General features: G+C 39.5%; 1 non-coding gene across 1 annotated transcript; it reads right to left on the reverse strand.

Moving 5' to 3' along the window:
* Positions 1-3,952: 3,952 nt before the first annotated feature.
* Positions 3,953-4,058, reverse strand: LOC123572094 (small nucleolar RNA U13). The gene has a single exon (XR_006696430.2). It is a non-coding gene; the product is annotated as a small nucleolar RNA U13 (small nucleolar RNA).
* Between the last annotated feature and the right edge of the window lie 11,647 nt (positions 4,059-15,705).

Genomic DNA, 15,705 nt, shown 5'->3' on the forward strand with positions numbered 1-15,705 from the left:
TCTCCACATTCAAGGTCACTATCTATCAGATGAGCGGCTGGCTGTGAAAATTCTTGACATCATTTCGGTGACTGTAAAGAACATACCTCTCTGAAAGTTGTCTTTCTTTTCAATTTTATACTTCCTTGCATATGTAAGCTGAACACTGGTATGACTATGTTGAGTTGGAACAGGGATGATGTTTCTTAATTGATCTTCAGATATCCTGCAGTTCCTGTGTTCCGATCACCCTGCTGAGAAAAGCACTTTACCTGGCTTTTTGAGTAACATTTATGTTAGGTCCTTCCCTTTTAATTTCTGGGAGGTGTAAAGTTTGTTCAGGCTTTTCCTCAGGTCACTACAAATGTCAATATTGTTTAGCCAAGTGGCCGTGACTGATGAACTCTGGATACAATATAATCCCTTAACAATATTGTCTAAGAAAGTCTTAGTTTTGCAAAAATTATTGTGAACTAACCCAAACCTAAATTCACTGCACTGAGGAACCCTGGGTACAAAACCATTAAATCTACAAACAATTCACTGCATACATCACAATAGTAAGTAATAAATAGTAACAAGAATCACTAGGTACTAGGGTGTTTACATTATGTCTTACATTTCCTCAGCCATTCTTTTGTTAATTATCAGAAAAGTATATAAAAGTCCTTTTGATCATCACTGGCCAAAGGTAATGGACTACATATAGATATCTGAACTCCTGTGGGGGTAGACAATATACTAGTTAGGATGTAAATCACATAAAAAATGAAAACAAATGACAGAAAGAATTAAAAAGTTTATGGATGAATGCTGCATAGGAAAAGATTTTTTTTTTTTCATATCAAAAACTTCATACATGCTAGTAGAAAGAGAATGGGCTTTAAGAATATCAGAAAGAAATAACCGATTACTGCTGAAGAAGCTGGTCCTGATGGAAAACATGTACTTTCTTGTTTTTGCAGTTTGGGTAGTTCTGTGTTCTCAGTGCTGCATTCACTGTTGGAAACAGAAGGGAAATTGTTCTGAATTTTGTAAAAGCCAGGTTTAGTCATGCCCAGGTCTGGGGACTTGAGTGCTCCCTGAGCCTCACATCTTTGGAATATGTGAGAGAACAAAAGAGATTTTGCCAAGATTGGCTTTCCTTTCAGACTTTCCCTTCACTACATTCCAGAACAGGGGAGCACGTGGTGTTGGAACAGACCCACTGTCAGTTTGTTTAGAATCACATGGCAAAATGCTGTGGGTTGCCAGGACAGGCAGTTCATTTGCTACTTCTATTCATCTCCCATCCTGAGTTTTTAGGTAGTTTGGGGAGTTTTGGTTCTTTTTTTTTTTTTTTTTTTTTTTTTTTTGAGACAGAGTCTCGCTCTGTCGCCCAGGCTGGAGTGCAGTGGCCGGATCTCAGCTCACTGCAAGCTCCGCCTCCCGGGTTCACGCCATTCTCCTGCCTCAGCCTCCCGAGTAGCTGGGACTACAGGCGCCCGCCACCTCGCCCGGCTAGTTTTTTGTATTTTTTTAGTAGAGACGGGGTTTCACCGTGTTAGCCAGGATGGTCTCGATCTCCCGACCTCGTGATCCGCCCGTCTCGGCCTCCCAAAGTGCTGGGATTACAGGCTTGAGCCACCGCGCCCGGCCTTGGTTCTTTAAGAACAGGTTTAGTTCAGTGTATAAAGTATTAAAACATTTTTCCTCCACTGAATGTCAGTTAAACCACTTTCTCTGAGTTCATAAGCTCCTCCATGGTTATAATTTAGGCAAGTTTGGAAGCTCTCATGCCATTAGGGTACTTCTTAGTTACTCATCAAGTATTTATTGACTGGCCGAGAGAACAATAATATTTTGGTAAGTACTTGGGCAAACATTAAAGGTCAATAAGTCTGGGGATCTGAAAGATGCCTCAGTTTTATCCAGAGAAGAAGTTAGGCACTACAAGAATCAGAGTTAGTAGTCATGCAAGCATAGTTTCCTGATAGATAAACAGGTGTCTTTTTAATTTTCAGTAAAATAGCTGGAGTGCAATTTTAAGCCTCTTACCACTTTTAGGAACTTCTAGTACGGAAAAAGGAAGGTGTCCGTAAGGATTTCCATGAGTGTGGACTGAACCACTTCATCAGCTGGAGAACAGGACGGCAGAGAGTATGTGCATAAACTGAAAGAGCCACAGCCTGTGGCCAGGCGGTGTCTTCACACGTTGGGGATCAGGAATTGGTCCAAACTTCATAAATTCACAATGTACTCAGCGCTGTGCAATTAGAATGGTTTATTCACCTAGAAAAGTAATGCCCGCCAAGTCATATTTCTAGCATAACCACAAGAATTCAAAAGCTTCCTGGACTGAATATTAGCTAGGCCCTTTCCTGGAGGAATTGTCACACAGATAGAGAAGCAGCCAGGAGTCAACATTAGCCCTGAGCCCTGAGCATCTTCTTTCCTCAACAACTCTTTATTGAATGCTTGCTGTATGCCAGGCACTGGGCAAGATGCATAGGGAACAAAGATGGATGAAGCATAGTCTGACCTTGAGGAGCTTACCACCTAGGTGGGAGACACACATGCTCATAACTACTGATGAAAAAGTGTGATAAATTCTGCAATACTGGTTGAACAAAGTGCTATGAGCACAGGGGAGGGAGAGTTAAGCACTAGTTAACAACTGTGAAGAATTGCTTCACAGTTGAGAGGGTTTTTACAGGTTACCTAGTTCTTTTACCCAATGCCGGGATTCTTAGCATAGCATCGCTGGCTGATGTTAATTTTGTCTTTGCTAAATTTCCTTCTAGAAGTGGCTCAATGCATTTTCAGGCATCTCTATTAAATTAATTGATGCAAATGGTTATCTGAACACTTGTCAGGCATTGTTCTGAGTCTATCATATCTGTCATCTCATTTAGTCCTTACCTAAGGAGAGGTGCTTTTAATATTGCTTTTTTTCTAATGAACAACTAGTTTGCCAAGTTTACGTACCCATCAATGGCTGGAACCAAGTCTTAAATCCGCTGTCTGATTTCAAAGCTGTGTTCCTAACCTTCCTGATACACTCATGTGTTTCTATTCTGCCATTTGCTGAGAAAAAGAGGAAGTTAAATTTCTGTTTTTTGACAGCTCTTAAGATATTTCAAGAGATCATTCGTGTATCTGTGTGGCCCTCACCTGCGACATCCAACTCTCTCTAGTCATTCACTGTAAGTTCTTTCAAATGTTCCCCAAAAGACCTGTTTTTTCAGACCCTTTACCATCCTTGCCATCTCTGAAGCCTCCCCTGTTTGTTGATGAGTCTCCTAAGATGTCTGCAGAATCAATACAGCATTTCAGAAGCGGTATGCCTACCACTGAATAAAATGGGTGTGGCATCTCTTTACCTGGAAAGTGTTCATTTGTAGTGGCAGCCACATCACATTCTTGACTTTCAATTTGCTGTCAAGAAAGCTCATAGGTCTATTTTCCTCCCTAATTTTTTTTTTTGCTTTAACTAAATTTATACCTTATTTGCAGGATTTTTGGGAGCATGCTCAATTCACCTTATTCAGAAAGTCTTCCTAATACCATTTTAGAAAGATTGCTTAAGCCTTAATTAGAGATTCATTTGATGACATTAGTCATATTAATATTCATTTGGGACCTGTATAATGTTTTAGTGGTAGTTAAGATTTAAAAACTTGAATATCCAGTCCTATAAACGTTACAAGTCCTATCCTAACTACCACTGCAGAAACTTAGATAATTTGGAAGATCATTAGATTTTCAAGGTGAACCAGATTTTAAATATAAATCCTAGGTATTTGATAGTATTGCAAAATTATTCTTTTAAAGTTACTTGAAGCATTGGTATTGATTATCTAAGCTATTAAAAAGGAAAAATAAAGATACTTGAAGCTAAGGGTACTTAAGCATAAAAATATATATTATGGGAACAAAAAGAGCCACTTTTTGTTGAAAGTGAAAGGATAATTATTTTACTTTATTATTTTCATGTCAGCACAGGGTAATGTGCTGACACTGTAACAAGGTTTGAGGGAAACACATTTCACACATGCATATGAAAACCCAATCATTATGTTTATAAACTACAAAAGGATTGAGAATTGTTTTTTACACTGAAATTTGAGGAATACAGTTTGTTTTTCTAGGGCTTTCCCTGATGGAAATGATCACCATGCATAATGGCTATATTTTAAATCAAATGTTATGCTCCACATTAGCAAGTCATTCATTTAATCAGGCAAGGAAAACCCATTTTTCTGGACCATATTTTTATGCTTAGGTTTAATAGTTTGCAGAATGATCTCAATAAGTTGTTTAAATCTGTTTTTGGAAAGGAGTCCTCAATCAGAATTCTCAAAGAACAGCTCTTGCTCAGGTTTCTCTCTGCACTTCTTCATTATAATTATCTGTATCTAGATCCGTGGTTCTCCAAGTGGGGTCCCTGGACCAGCAGCATCAGCATTGTCTGGGTCCATTCCCAAAGTGCACATCTCAGATGTCACCCAGATCTGCTGCATCAGAAGCTAGGCTGATGGGGTCAAACATTATGTGTTTTAATATGTCTTCCACATAATTCTGATGCTTGCTAAGTTGGAGAACCAAGGAGCAACATTATTTCAAACTTTTAAAAATTATTCAATTATGTTGGGCCAAATTCTGATAGAACAGAACGAGGAGAATGCTCTACTTCTACTGTGATTACATGTGGTCAGACAACTTGGTCATGTGCCTGGCAGAGAAACCTCACTGCTATGTTTCCCCACTCATATAAAACAATGAATTGTTTGCTCTTTCTTTAGGAAATCAAACTAGGTATCCTGGAGTGCCTAGACCTAAAACTGATAGAACAGCACTTATCTCAGCAGTCCAATCAAATTCTGCACCCTAATATAGAAAGAAATACCCTTAAGAAAAGATTCTTAAAGATAAGAAAATTCTCACTCTTTGAAAGTCTGCATGAAATAACTTAGCAACCTAAATTTTAGTCGGAAGGAGCTTAGAGAGTTTCTTCAGTTTTATTGCTGTCAAAAGGAACGTTTTGCTCAAATAGATAAGACTTCTTTTCTGGTCTTAAAAGCCTCTAAAGACAGTCGCAATCACCTGTAATCACTTTGTTACTAAACTTAAAGTTCAACAGCTGTAAATGTCAGAAAATGCATTTTTTACATTTCCTACGTTATTTGCTGTGTTGGGGTCACATGGCAATTCAAGTATTGCCTAAAACCATTTTTCATAGTTGACAGTTTGGACACTTCAGTTGCCTTGACAGTTTGGACACTTCAGTTGCCAAATTATGTTGTGCTTTGAAGCAGATAAGCCTCTAGGGCTTGTGAAAACACAGCTTTGGAGAAGATAACCCTCTAGGGCTTGTGAAGAGGGGACAGATCTGACTCTGCCCAAATCAATACAGACTCTTCTCACCCCAACCCAAATCTCTTTAGTCTGAATACTGGAGGAGGGGAAATCCTTAGAGTTGAGACATTAGCCTGTGAGTGTGTGTGGGGGGGTGTGTGTGTGTGTATGTTTGTGTGTGTGTGTGTGAGTGTCTGTGTGTGTGTATGTTTGTGTGTGTGTATGTGTGTGTGTGTGAGAGTGTGTGTGTATGTTTGTGTGTGTGAGAGTGTGTGTGTATGTTTGTGTGTGTGTGTGTGTGTGTGTGAGAGAGTGTGTGTGTGTGTATGTTTGTGTGTGTGTGTGTGTGTGTGTGTCTGTGTGTGTGTATGTTTGTGTGTGTGTATGTGTGTGTGTGTGTGAGAGTGTGTGTGTGTATGTTTGTGTGTGTGTATGTGTGTGTGTGTGTGTGTGAGAGTGTGTGTGTGTGTATGTTTGTGTGTGTGTGTGTGTGTGGTGGGGGATATGTGTAAGCGGGGGTGCTTTCTCTCTTAAGCTAGTAGGAGATCCTCACAGGTCATGCACACATTCATCACATGGAGTAAAATAAGTAAAGTGAAATAATTTTATGTTTTACCTGCCATCTCAAGCCTGTTCAACAAACCAGTTAAAAAGGCTCAGACTTTTAAAGTGCGGGTACAATGTCAAATGATACTCAAATGGATTTTTAAGAATAGAATTATCACCCTATTACTTAAGGATTACACTTGTCTTAAATATCATAGGCACTTTCAACTCAATAATTATTCCTTGTGATTTATATATGTAAGCTATGGCAGTTTGGTAAAATAATCGTACACTTTTATAATGATGAGTTAAGATTTATTGTTTTGTTATCAGGAGTTTCTGAGAACATTTTCTTCCTTTCCTATTTTTAGCTGTGATGACACTTCAGATATTATAAAATGTAGAGTTCACCTACTGGGGTAGGGTTGAGTCAAGCTGATCATTCTCACTCTGGAGAGCTCTGTTAGAAAATCCTCCCTTTCACTGAGCTGAGGCAGCTCTCCTTGCACACTGTTTCCAGGACAACAGGAGACTGTCATTATGAGAGGCTCATCATGAGTCTCTGACTCTCTGTAGAGACAGGGAAAAGAAGAAAATATTTTATCCATTTCACAGCCAAGAACAGACACAGACACAAGTACCATAAAAGAGGGGATGGGATTCAAATTATTGAGTAGGGATTTTGATTTTCATACTCAGAGCAGACCAGAGTTTCCATATTAGTGTCTCCTGAAGACATTGTATTTGTTTTGCTGAATTTAAAGAAAGACAAAATGTGTTCTCTTGACCCATGCCATCCAGTAGAAATATAATGTGAGCCATATATGTACTTTTAAATGTTCTAGTAACCACATTAAAAAGGTAAACAGAAAAAAGTGCAGTTAATTTTAACAATATATTTATTGTAGTGGATACAAGATATTATGATTTCACAATGTAATCATTATAAGAAATTAATGATATTCTACATCCTTTTTTTGTATTAAGTTTTCAAAAATCACAGCACACCTCAGTCTGGACTAGCCACATATCAAGTTCTCAGTGGTCACAGGTGGATAGTGGCGACCTATTGAACAGCACGACTCTGGAATCACCTGTTTCTACACTACCCTATGGCTTCAACTTCCCTTCCCCACCCAAAATACAGAGTGTCTTTGCAGACGTTGACTTCCTGTCTCCGGAAGTGTTTGAGCAGAGGGTGGGTGACTACCATTTGGTGGGAATATTGTGGAACTCTGAATAAAGAGCATCAGTGGAAGTTTGGACAACGAAAGTGTTAAAAGCCTTTCTAATCCCTGAGTTTTGTGATACTGTGATACTGAGAAAGGAAACATGAAATTGTGGGTTTGGAAAGAACTTCTTTCCATATTAGATGTGCTATTTCCTGCCATTATTTCTTGATTTGTAATTCACTTCTTTGCTACTTCTAGTATGAATGCAATGATTACTTATAGGGTGCTATATAGCGTATAAACCACTCTCATAAACACAAATGATTCATTCAATTATTTCCTCACTCACTTAGTAAAAGCATATTAGTCCCTACAATGTATTAGTCTCTGTTCCAGGAGCTGGAATGTATTAACCACAGCGGGTAAGCTAGGCACAGCCCCTGGGCCCGTAAAAGATTCAAGCTCACTTGTTCCTACTCTTCCTTATCTCTGGTTTTTGGAATCTCCCCACCCACGTTTGGCTTGAGTCACCAGGAGTCATACACCGACTAATATGAAAATAGTGGTCTGACTAGTCTCCTGGTATAAAATGTCAACCCATCCCTGAAGCAGTTTTCAGCGATAAGAAAACTGAAGATGGGGTTCTCAGCTTCTCTGGTGTGATTAAGGTACTAGAAAAAAAAAAAAACAGCACCTAGGGGAAGTCAAATCTGTTGATGTTCAGCTACAGGCACGAGTTGAAATTGTCACTTGCATTAAAAGCCCCTTTGCTGTCAGCTAGCTGCCAGGTAGCACTTATTCTCCTTTGACTCTCTGCTATACCTTTTTGTGCCTTATCCAAAAGTTCTGGAAGAATTAAAGCTTCTTCTGAGCCATGTTTATTAATTATGATGCTCCTGCTTTAGAGAAAGAAAAGTAATGGACGCTTCAGGTGTCAGAAAAACTGATGCTTGGACCTGATAGAAAAAAAAAATGAGGATTTGTGATGAAGGAAAATCATTCATAGAAATATTTCAGGGATTCAATTATGATTTTGTTTAGTAAGTTTGAAAATACCCTGTCTCACTCACTTAGTTCTTTAGTGTCCCCCAAAATTTTGAGAACTCAGTTGCTAAATTCTACAGTATTCAACTTCTCTGAAATGTCTTCTACCACCAGAGAGCAGCAGAGATTTATAGGTAGTTAATGAGTACCCTAGATACCAGTAAACAAAGGCTTTGCCACTTGATTTGATCTCATTAATTAAATAGCTAGTGAGAAAAAGAGGCAGCAGATTAACTACCAGAATGTTCACCTGTTAGCCTGTCTCCCTACGCTTTCACCCTTTCTCTCTCTGGGGTGTGCATGTATGTGATTTTAATGATTTTCGATATTGGTTGCGTAGGGTTTTCTAACTTTTCTAGGAGCTTCGGGGATGGGTCAAAATGTACCTTGTTCTTCCACACGTACTCATGCCATAGCTTGAGTAATACATGAAGAAAGTGAATCAGAAGTCTGAGAAAGTAAGTCTGAGAAGTCTGAGAAAGTTCTTTTTCTCTAGACCAGGCATCATCAAACTGCTGTCCACAGGCTAAATCTAGTTTGCTACCTGTTTTTACAAATGAAGTTTTATTTCAACACAGCCATACCCATTAGCTCATGTTTTGCCTATGGCTGCTGTCATGCTACAATGGCAGAATTAATTGAGACCATATGCAACCACATGGCCTGAAAAGCCTAAATTATGTATTGTGTTGTCCTTTACGGGAAAAGTATGCTAACCCCTGCCGGACGCTGTGTCAATATTTAAATTATGGGAAATATAGGAAAGCAGAAAGAGTCTCAGACTGGGAGGACTTTAACAGCTATTGTACCAGTCCTGGTCCTGCGGGTTGGTATTAATGTGTCCTCGGGCAAGTTCTTCAATGTTTTGAGCTCTAGGTGGCCTCATCTGTAAATGGGGGCTGGGGGCTCAGGGTGTACTTTGAACTTGGGAGTCTTTCCAGATTGAAAATTCTATGAGGATTTTTAAAATTACTCTTGCTTTTTTATAGTTTTAAATTACTCCTGGTGTTTTTATAGTTTATGTGGAATTGCAATCCCCAGTGTTGGAGGTGGGGCCTGGTTGGGAGGGGATTGGATCATGGGAGTGGTTTCACGGTTTAGCAGTATCCCCATCCCCTTGGTGCCATCTTGTGACAGAGTTCTCACGAGATCTGGTTGTTTGATGTACCATCTCCCCCTTCACTCTCTTTCTTCTGCTTTGACTGTGTAAGATGTGTTACCTTCCTCTTTGCCTTCTGCCATGATCGTAAGTTTCCTGAGGCGTCCCCAGCCATGCTTCCCATACAGCCTGTAGAACTGTGAGTCAATTAAACCTCTTTTCTTTATAAATTACCCCGTCTTGGGTAGTTCTTTATAGCAGTGTGAGAATAGACTAATACAACATCTGACAAAGCATCTATAAGGAACTTAGACAAATTTACAAGAAAAAAAACACCATAAAAAGTAGGCAAAGGACATGGACAGACACTTTTCAAAAGAAGATATGCATGTGGCAAGTAATCATGTAAAAAAAGCTCAACATCACTGATCATTAAAGAAATGCAAATCAAAACCTCAGTGAGATACCATCTCACACCAGTCAGATGGCTATTATTAAAAAGTCAAAAGATAACAGATGCTGGTGAGATTGTTGAGAAAAAGGAATGCTTATACACTGTTGGTGAGAATATAAATTAGTCCAACCATTGTGGAAGACGGTGTGGCAACTCCTCAAAGACTTAAAGACAGAAATACCATTCGACCCAGCAATCTCATTTGAGGAATTGCCACACTGTCTTCCACAATGGTTGGACTAATTTATATACCCAAAGGAATATAAATCATTCTATTACAAAGACACATACATGAGTATGTTCATTGCAGTACCATTCAGCATAGCAAATGCAAGGAATCAACCTAAATGCCCATCCATGATAACTGGATAAAGAAAATGTGGTTTTATACCACATGTTCTCACTTATAAATGGGAGCCAAATAACGAGAACACACGGACACACAGAGAAGAACAAAACACCATGGGCCCTTTTGGAGGGTGGAGGGTGGCAGTAGCAAGAGGATCAACGAAAATAACTAACAGGTACTAGGCTTAATACCTGGGTGATGAAATAATCTGTACAACAATCCCACTTGACACAAGTTTACCTACCCATGCACCCCTGAATCTAAAATAAAAGTTTAAAAAGTTATATACATTTCAGAAGGGTACTCATCAAATAGTGAAGATTAATATCACATTCCTCAGGAGATGACACATAACATGACCACATAACTGGAAGTATTCAGTGTTACATCATGTGGCAGATACAGTGCAGTCCTATCCCCAGAGAATTGACCTTATGGAATTTGGCCTCAGTATAGAATATACTGCTGACATATGCTATATGTAATTTCATGCCTGTTATTATATGTAACCCACAACACAATGCATTGTTGCTATTAAGCCTACGAGTTTATGCCTATGAGGATCTGAGACAAAGTAAAACTTTTACCTCTAAGTACTTAGATGTAAAACATGTGTCACTGATGTTAAGAAAGATGACAGGACAAAGGCCCTGGGGTCTTGGGCTGTGGAAAACATGGAGCCTATGGCTTTTCAAAAAGTAATTACTTTCATGATCATTTATATAGGACCATATTTAATGAGCTCCTTCTAGTGAATAATGATCATGTCCTCTGTTTTCTCTATAAAAGAAAGAAGTGGGGTAATTTTCAAATGTTTTCAACTCGCATGTTTATTATTTAAACTAAAATATTCTTCCTTTTCTTTTTGCCTAGAGTATTCTGGCCATTCTTTCTCTTTAAGCTCCCAGGCCATTGCTGATAGTCTCACAGGTAGCAAGGATGTATGGAGGATAACATAAGTTTTCTGAGTTTACAGATTTTATCATGAGGTAGAGCAAAGTCCAATGCCTTGGTGCTGTTTCTTTCACAGTGTACTTGTGTCCCAGGGGGAACATCAAGCCTCAGGATAATCATGTCATCTCTTGTGGGAGGATCAACTTTACTACAGTGTATGAGACGTAATATAATTTTTAAATTAAAACACACCCAGACTTATTGCAGAATAGAATACGTAATCTGTATGATTTTTAAACACAGAACACAACTGTGCATGGCTATTTTTTGCAAGATATGAGCAATATAACGTAATATTTAAAGTATAATCTCTGGACTCAGGTGAACCACATAAAACTTCACTTGACTTTGGGCAAATTTTAAAATCTTTTTATCCCTTAGTTTCTTTTTTCTTTAAAGTGGAGCCGATGATAATATGTAACTTATAGAGTTGACGTGAGCATTAAAGGTACTTAGCTCACTGTTTGGCACATAGTAAACACACAGATGATGCTGCTGGTGGCAATATGGTCAGAACCTTGAAGGTAAGAATGGATGCTCCTGGGTTACTAGAGGTGGAGATGCTTGCACAGCACTGCTCTGGAGAAATTAAGTGCTACTTCTGCCCTCTCCTTTCCGGGTCAGGGTATTCAGAGCATGCTGAGGAACTGGCCCAAAGCACAACTGTGAGGGAGCAATTGTTATCCTTGACCTCAGAGCCAGTGGTGCTTGCTGGATGGTATATAGTCTTTGCATCACTAGGAGTAAAACATCACCAGGAGAGAAACAGATGGGAAGGCTGGATTGGCCAGTGAGTGGGCGAGGATGAAGAACCACAGATTTTAACTTAAGGGTTTGCAAGTGGCCCAGCTTCCCCAAGAGCAGCGTCAGGGCCTGAGGTTAAATATTAGATCAGAATGAGAACTAGAAGGTACTAATGCTACCATCCTCTCCTGTGGCCATGACTGACCTTACTAATGCATTACCACACGTTTTCAAGCAGACCGCAGGTAAAGCTTCAGAATCTTCCTCAATGTGTTGATCCAGGCAGACACTACTAAATGATTATCACTTGAGAAGATTTTTTTTCTGGGTAGTTCTTGAGAAATTCCAGGAGCTTTGGACACTAATATATGTAAGTAAGAAAAGTCAGCAACAGAAGTGGCTTCAAAGACTCACCTGCTTGGAGAAAACTTCTGTGATTCATGATATTTTAGTTTCTATTTCCTACAAACAACTGTTTTAATTCAGCTTTCAGGATGAAAAATAGTAAGATAAAACTAATGACAGAAGGTTGAATGACATATACCAAAATCCTAACTTTCCTGATACATTTTAAGAAGAGTTTGTTAATCAAAATGAGTAGGTGTCATGTTGGAATTTTATCACGTGGGGTTTTGCACCAACTCCTGCCTGATTCTGCCTAGACTAGTTGGTGTTTTCCATTCTCAGGCGGGAGGTGTGTTTGCAGGTTATATCAATGCACAGGCTATACTAATGCACAGGCACTCAGGCCAGTGCCGACCGAGGTTCAAGCGAGGCAAGTTAGGTCACAAGGAAGAAGGGTAAAGACTACGTGTTGTTGTCAGTGGGTGAAGCGCAAACATGAAGTTGTTTTACTTTTTGCCAGTCATTACCACTAGCTTCATTAAGTTGAATCTCCCTTCTCCACTATGTAGCAAAGAATTTGACTTTCTGCAGGCTAAGGCTGAGGATTACTTGAGCTCAGAAGTTTGAGGTTACAGCGAGTTATGAGCTGTCACTGCCACTTCAGCCTGAGTGACAGAGCGAGATTCAGTCTTAATAATAATAATAATAAAAAATAATGTAATAAAACTCACCTAAAGAGAGATCTGGCCTTTGCACTGATTCCTGGGAGGAATTCTCTGAGTCCCTGAAATGTCCTGCTGCTAAAAATGTCTTTGTTTACCTGGGGGCCTTGGGCCACACTGGATAGTCTAACAGTGTGATTAAGGTGGGGGCTTTTGGTCATGTGTTACTGGTTATGTGAGCAGTTATCATGTGTACATTAGAGCCTCAATAAAGACTCTGGACACCAAGGCTGGGGCGAGCTTCCATGGTTGGCAGTACTCAGTGTGCATCGTCCCATTTTGTTGCTGGGCAAGTTAATGCTGTCTGCGACTCTAGTGGGAGAGGACAGCTGGAAGCTGCATGAGTGGAACTTTCCTGGACTCTGTCCCTTGCCTCTCTTCTCTTGACTGGTTTTAATCTATATCATGTCACTGTAATAAACCATAATCATGTGTATGACAGATGTCAGTGGGTTCTGTGAGTCCTAGCAAGTTACCAAATCTGAGGGTGGTCTTGGGAACCTTGAACTTACAATTGGTGCCAGAAATGAGGGTGGTCTTGGGGACTGTTCCTTAACTTTCCATCCACTTAAAGCAGATTCCCTTATGATATCATGGATAGATTTGGTAGCTTTCCAGATCCTTTGGTTAGTGAGGATCTATTGAATTTAAACTTCCAGTTTTAAAGTTTCAGTCTTTTTCATTACCAGCCAGATTTGTAGCTACAGGGACTTGATGTGGGAGGGGTAGGTCTTGGTCTTCTCTTTCAGTCTTGTGCCCCCCTCACTGTGGGAGTATGTGATCTTCCTCTGGAATTCTCCCTCTTCTTCTAAGTCTCTAGCTTCTCATTTGGTTTGAACCTTGATAAGAGGGAGGAAAAGAGACAAATGCTGCACTTTATTGATTGTCCTTGCTTTTTTAGCTAACCCTGAACAGCTAACTGATGCTCTCTGTGTGGTGGGTGTCAAAAGTGCTGGTGCTCTCATGGGGCATGTGATGGGCTCTCCCAGGGTTTGATGGGTCCTGACTATACCTCTTTACCTCCTCCAAACCTCATCTCAACTGCCTTAGTGCTGGGACCTCCTCTCCCTGGGAGGAGGGCATTGAAAAGATTATTCGGATTGCATTTTCAGGGTCACTTGATACCATTATTAGGGTTACTGTGGCTGAGCTCTTCCTTGTTACCTCTTTAGTTCTGTTCCCTGCTCTGGTAGCCAAAGGGTAGACTAGTGGTACTTGGTCTCAGGTCAGCTTCACGGTCTTAAAAATTGTTGAAGGCTTTGAAGAGCTTTTCTTTATGTGAGTTATAGCTGTCAATATTTACCACATTAGAAATTAAAACTGAGAAATTAAAAACACTTTATTTACTCCTTTAAAATAATAATAAACCCATTCCATGTTAACATAATTAATTTTTTAAATAAAAAATAACTAGATTTCCTCAAACAAAGTCAGAGAGAAGAGTGGCATTGTTTTTCATTTTTGCAAATATCTTTAATGTTTGACTTACAAAATGGTAGCTGGATTCTTACTTTATTCTGCATTCATTTTGTTATGATTTTAAAAATTGAGGTATCCAAACTAAATCTGGCCTAATACAGATAGACAGTTGGAAAAGGAATTGTATTTTTATAGCCTTTTCAGATAATTGTGAGTAGTCTTTTGAAATACTACATCAAAATTTAACAAGTGGTAGTTTCTTAAAGGTTGATTGCAATGTGGAGTCTAAAGTCATATCATGAACTTTTCATACTCGATTACATTTTAACCCATTGGTCCATCTTCCATGCTGAGTAATCTCTTACCCATGCATGATTTTGTAACATCATGCAGTGGTCATTTGAAAAATATTGGTTTACTTAGCTACTCAGATCCTCCAAATGTGGACACATTTCATTATTTAATGTCTAAAAGAAATCACACTACTAATCTCATTAGAAGTCTAAGAATTGGGAGGCTGTAAAGTTCACTGTGGTGGACACAAGTTTTCCAAAATTCTAATTTTAGTTTGAAAATTTGAGTTTTATCTTTGGTAACAAATACTATAAGTGGTTTTCCTGGCCAGATGTAGAGTCTCATGCCTGTAATTCCAGCACTTTGGGAGGCTGAGGTGAGGCCGACTAATTTTTTTATTTTTTGTGGAGACAGGATTTTGACATCTTGGCCAGAGTGGTCTCAACTCTGACCTCAGGTGATCTGCCCACCTTGGTCTCCCAAAGTGCTGGAATTACAGGTGTAGGCCACTGCACCCAACCCTGACTCAAATAGTCTGTCCCGTGCCTCTCTTCTCTTGGCTGATTTTAATCTATATCGTGTCACTGTAATAAACCATAATCATGTGTATGACAGATTTCAGTGGGTTCTGTGAGTCCTAGCAAGTTACCAAATCTGAGGGTGGTCTTGGGAACCCTTGAACTTACAATTGGTGCCAGAAATGAGGGTGGTCTTGGGGACTGTTCCTTAACTTTCCATCTACTTAAAGCAGATTCCCTTATGATATCATGGATAGATTTGATAGTCATCCCTTGAGTCCAGGAGTTTGAGACAAGCCTGGGCAAGATGAAGAAACCCCATCTCTGAAAAAAAAAAATTAGCCAGGCATGATGGCACATGCCTGTAGTCCCAGCTACTTGTGAGGCTGAGGTTGGAGGATCGTTTGAGCCCAGGAGGTGGAGGTTGCAGTGAGCTGAGATCACACCACTGCACTCCAGTCTGGGTGACAGAGTGAGACCCTGTCTCAAAAAAAAAAAAAAAAAAAAAAGTGGTTTTCCTAAAGTTACAGGTTTACTTTGTTTATTTTGAGAAAATGCCAAATACCCAGGACTGAATAACCACTGTTTGTCTGTTATTCATTCTTTCATGTGATAGTGATGATAGTGGTAAGCAGAATAATGGCTGTTTTAATCTAGAACCTGTTAATATGTTAGCTTACATGGCAAAAGGGGCATTGCAGATGTAATTTGGTTACAGATCTTAAGACA

This window comes from Macaca fascicularis, chromosome 2, assembly GCF_037993035.2.
Source record: "Macaca fascicularis isolate 582-1 chromosome 2, T2T-MFA8v1.1".
NCBI classification, from domain to species: domain Eukaryota; kingdom Metazoa; phylum Chordata; class Mammalia; order Primates; family Cercopithecidae; genus Macaca; species Macaca fascicularis.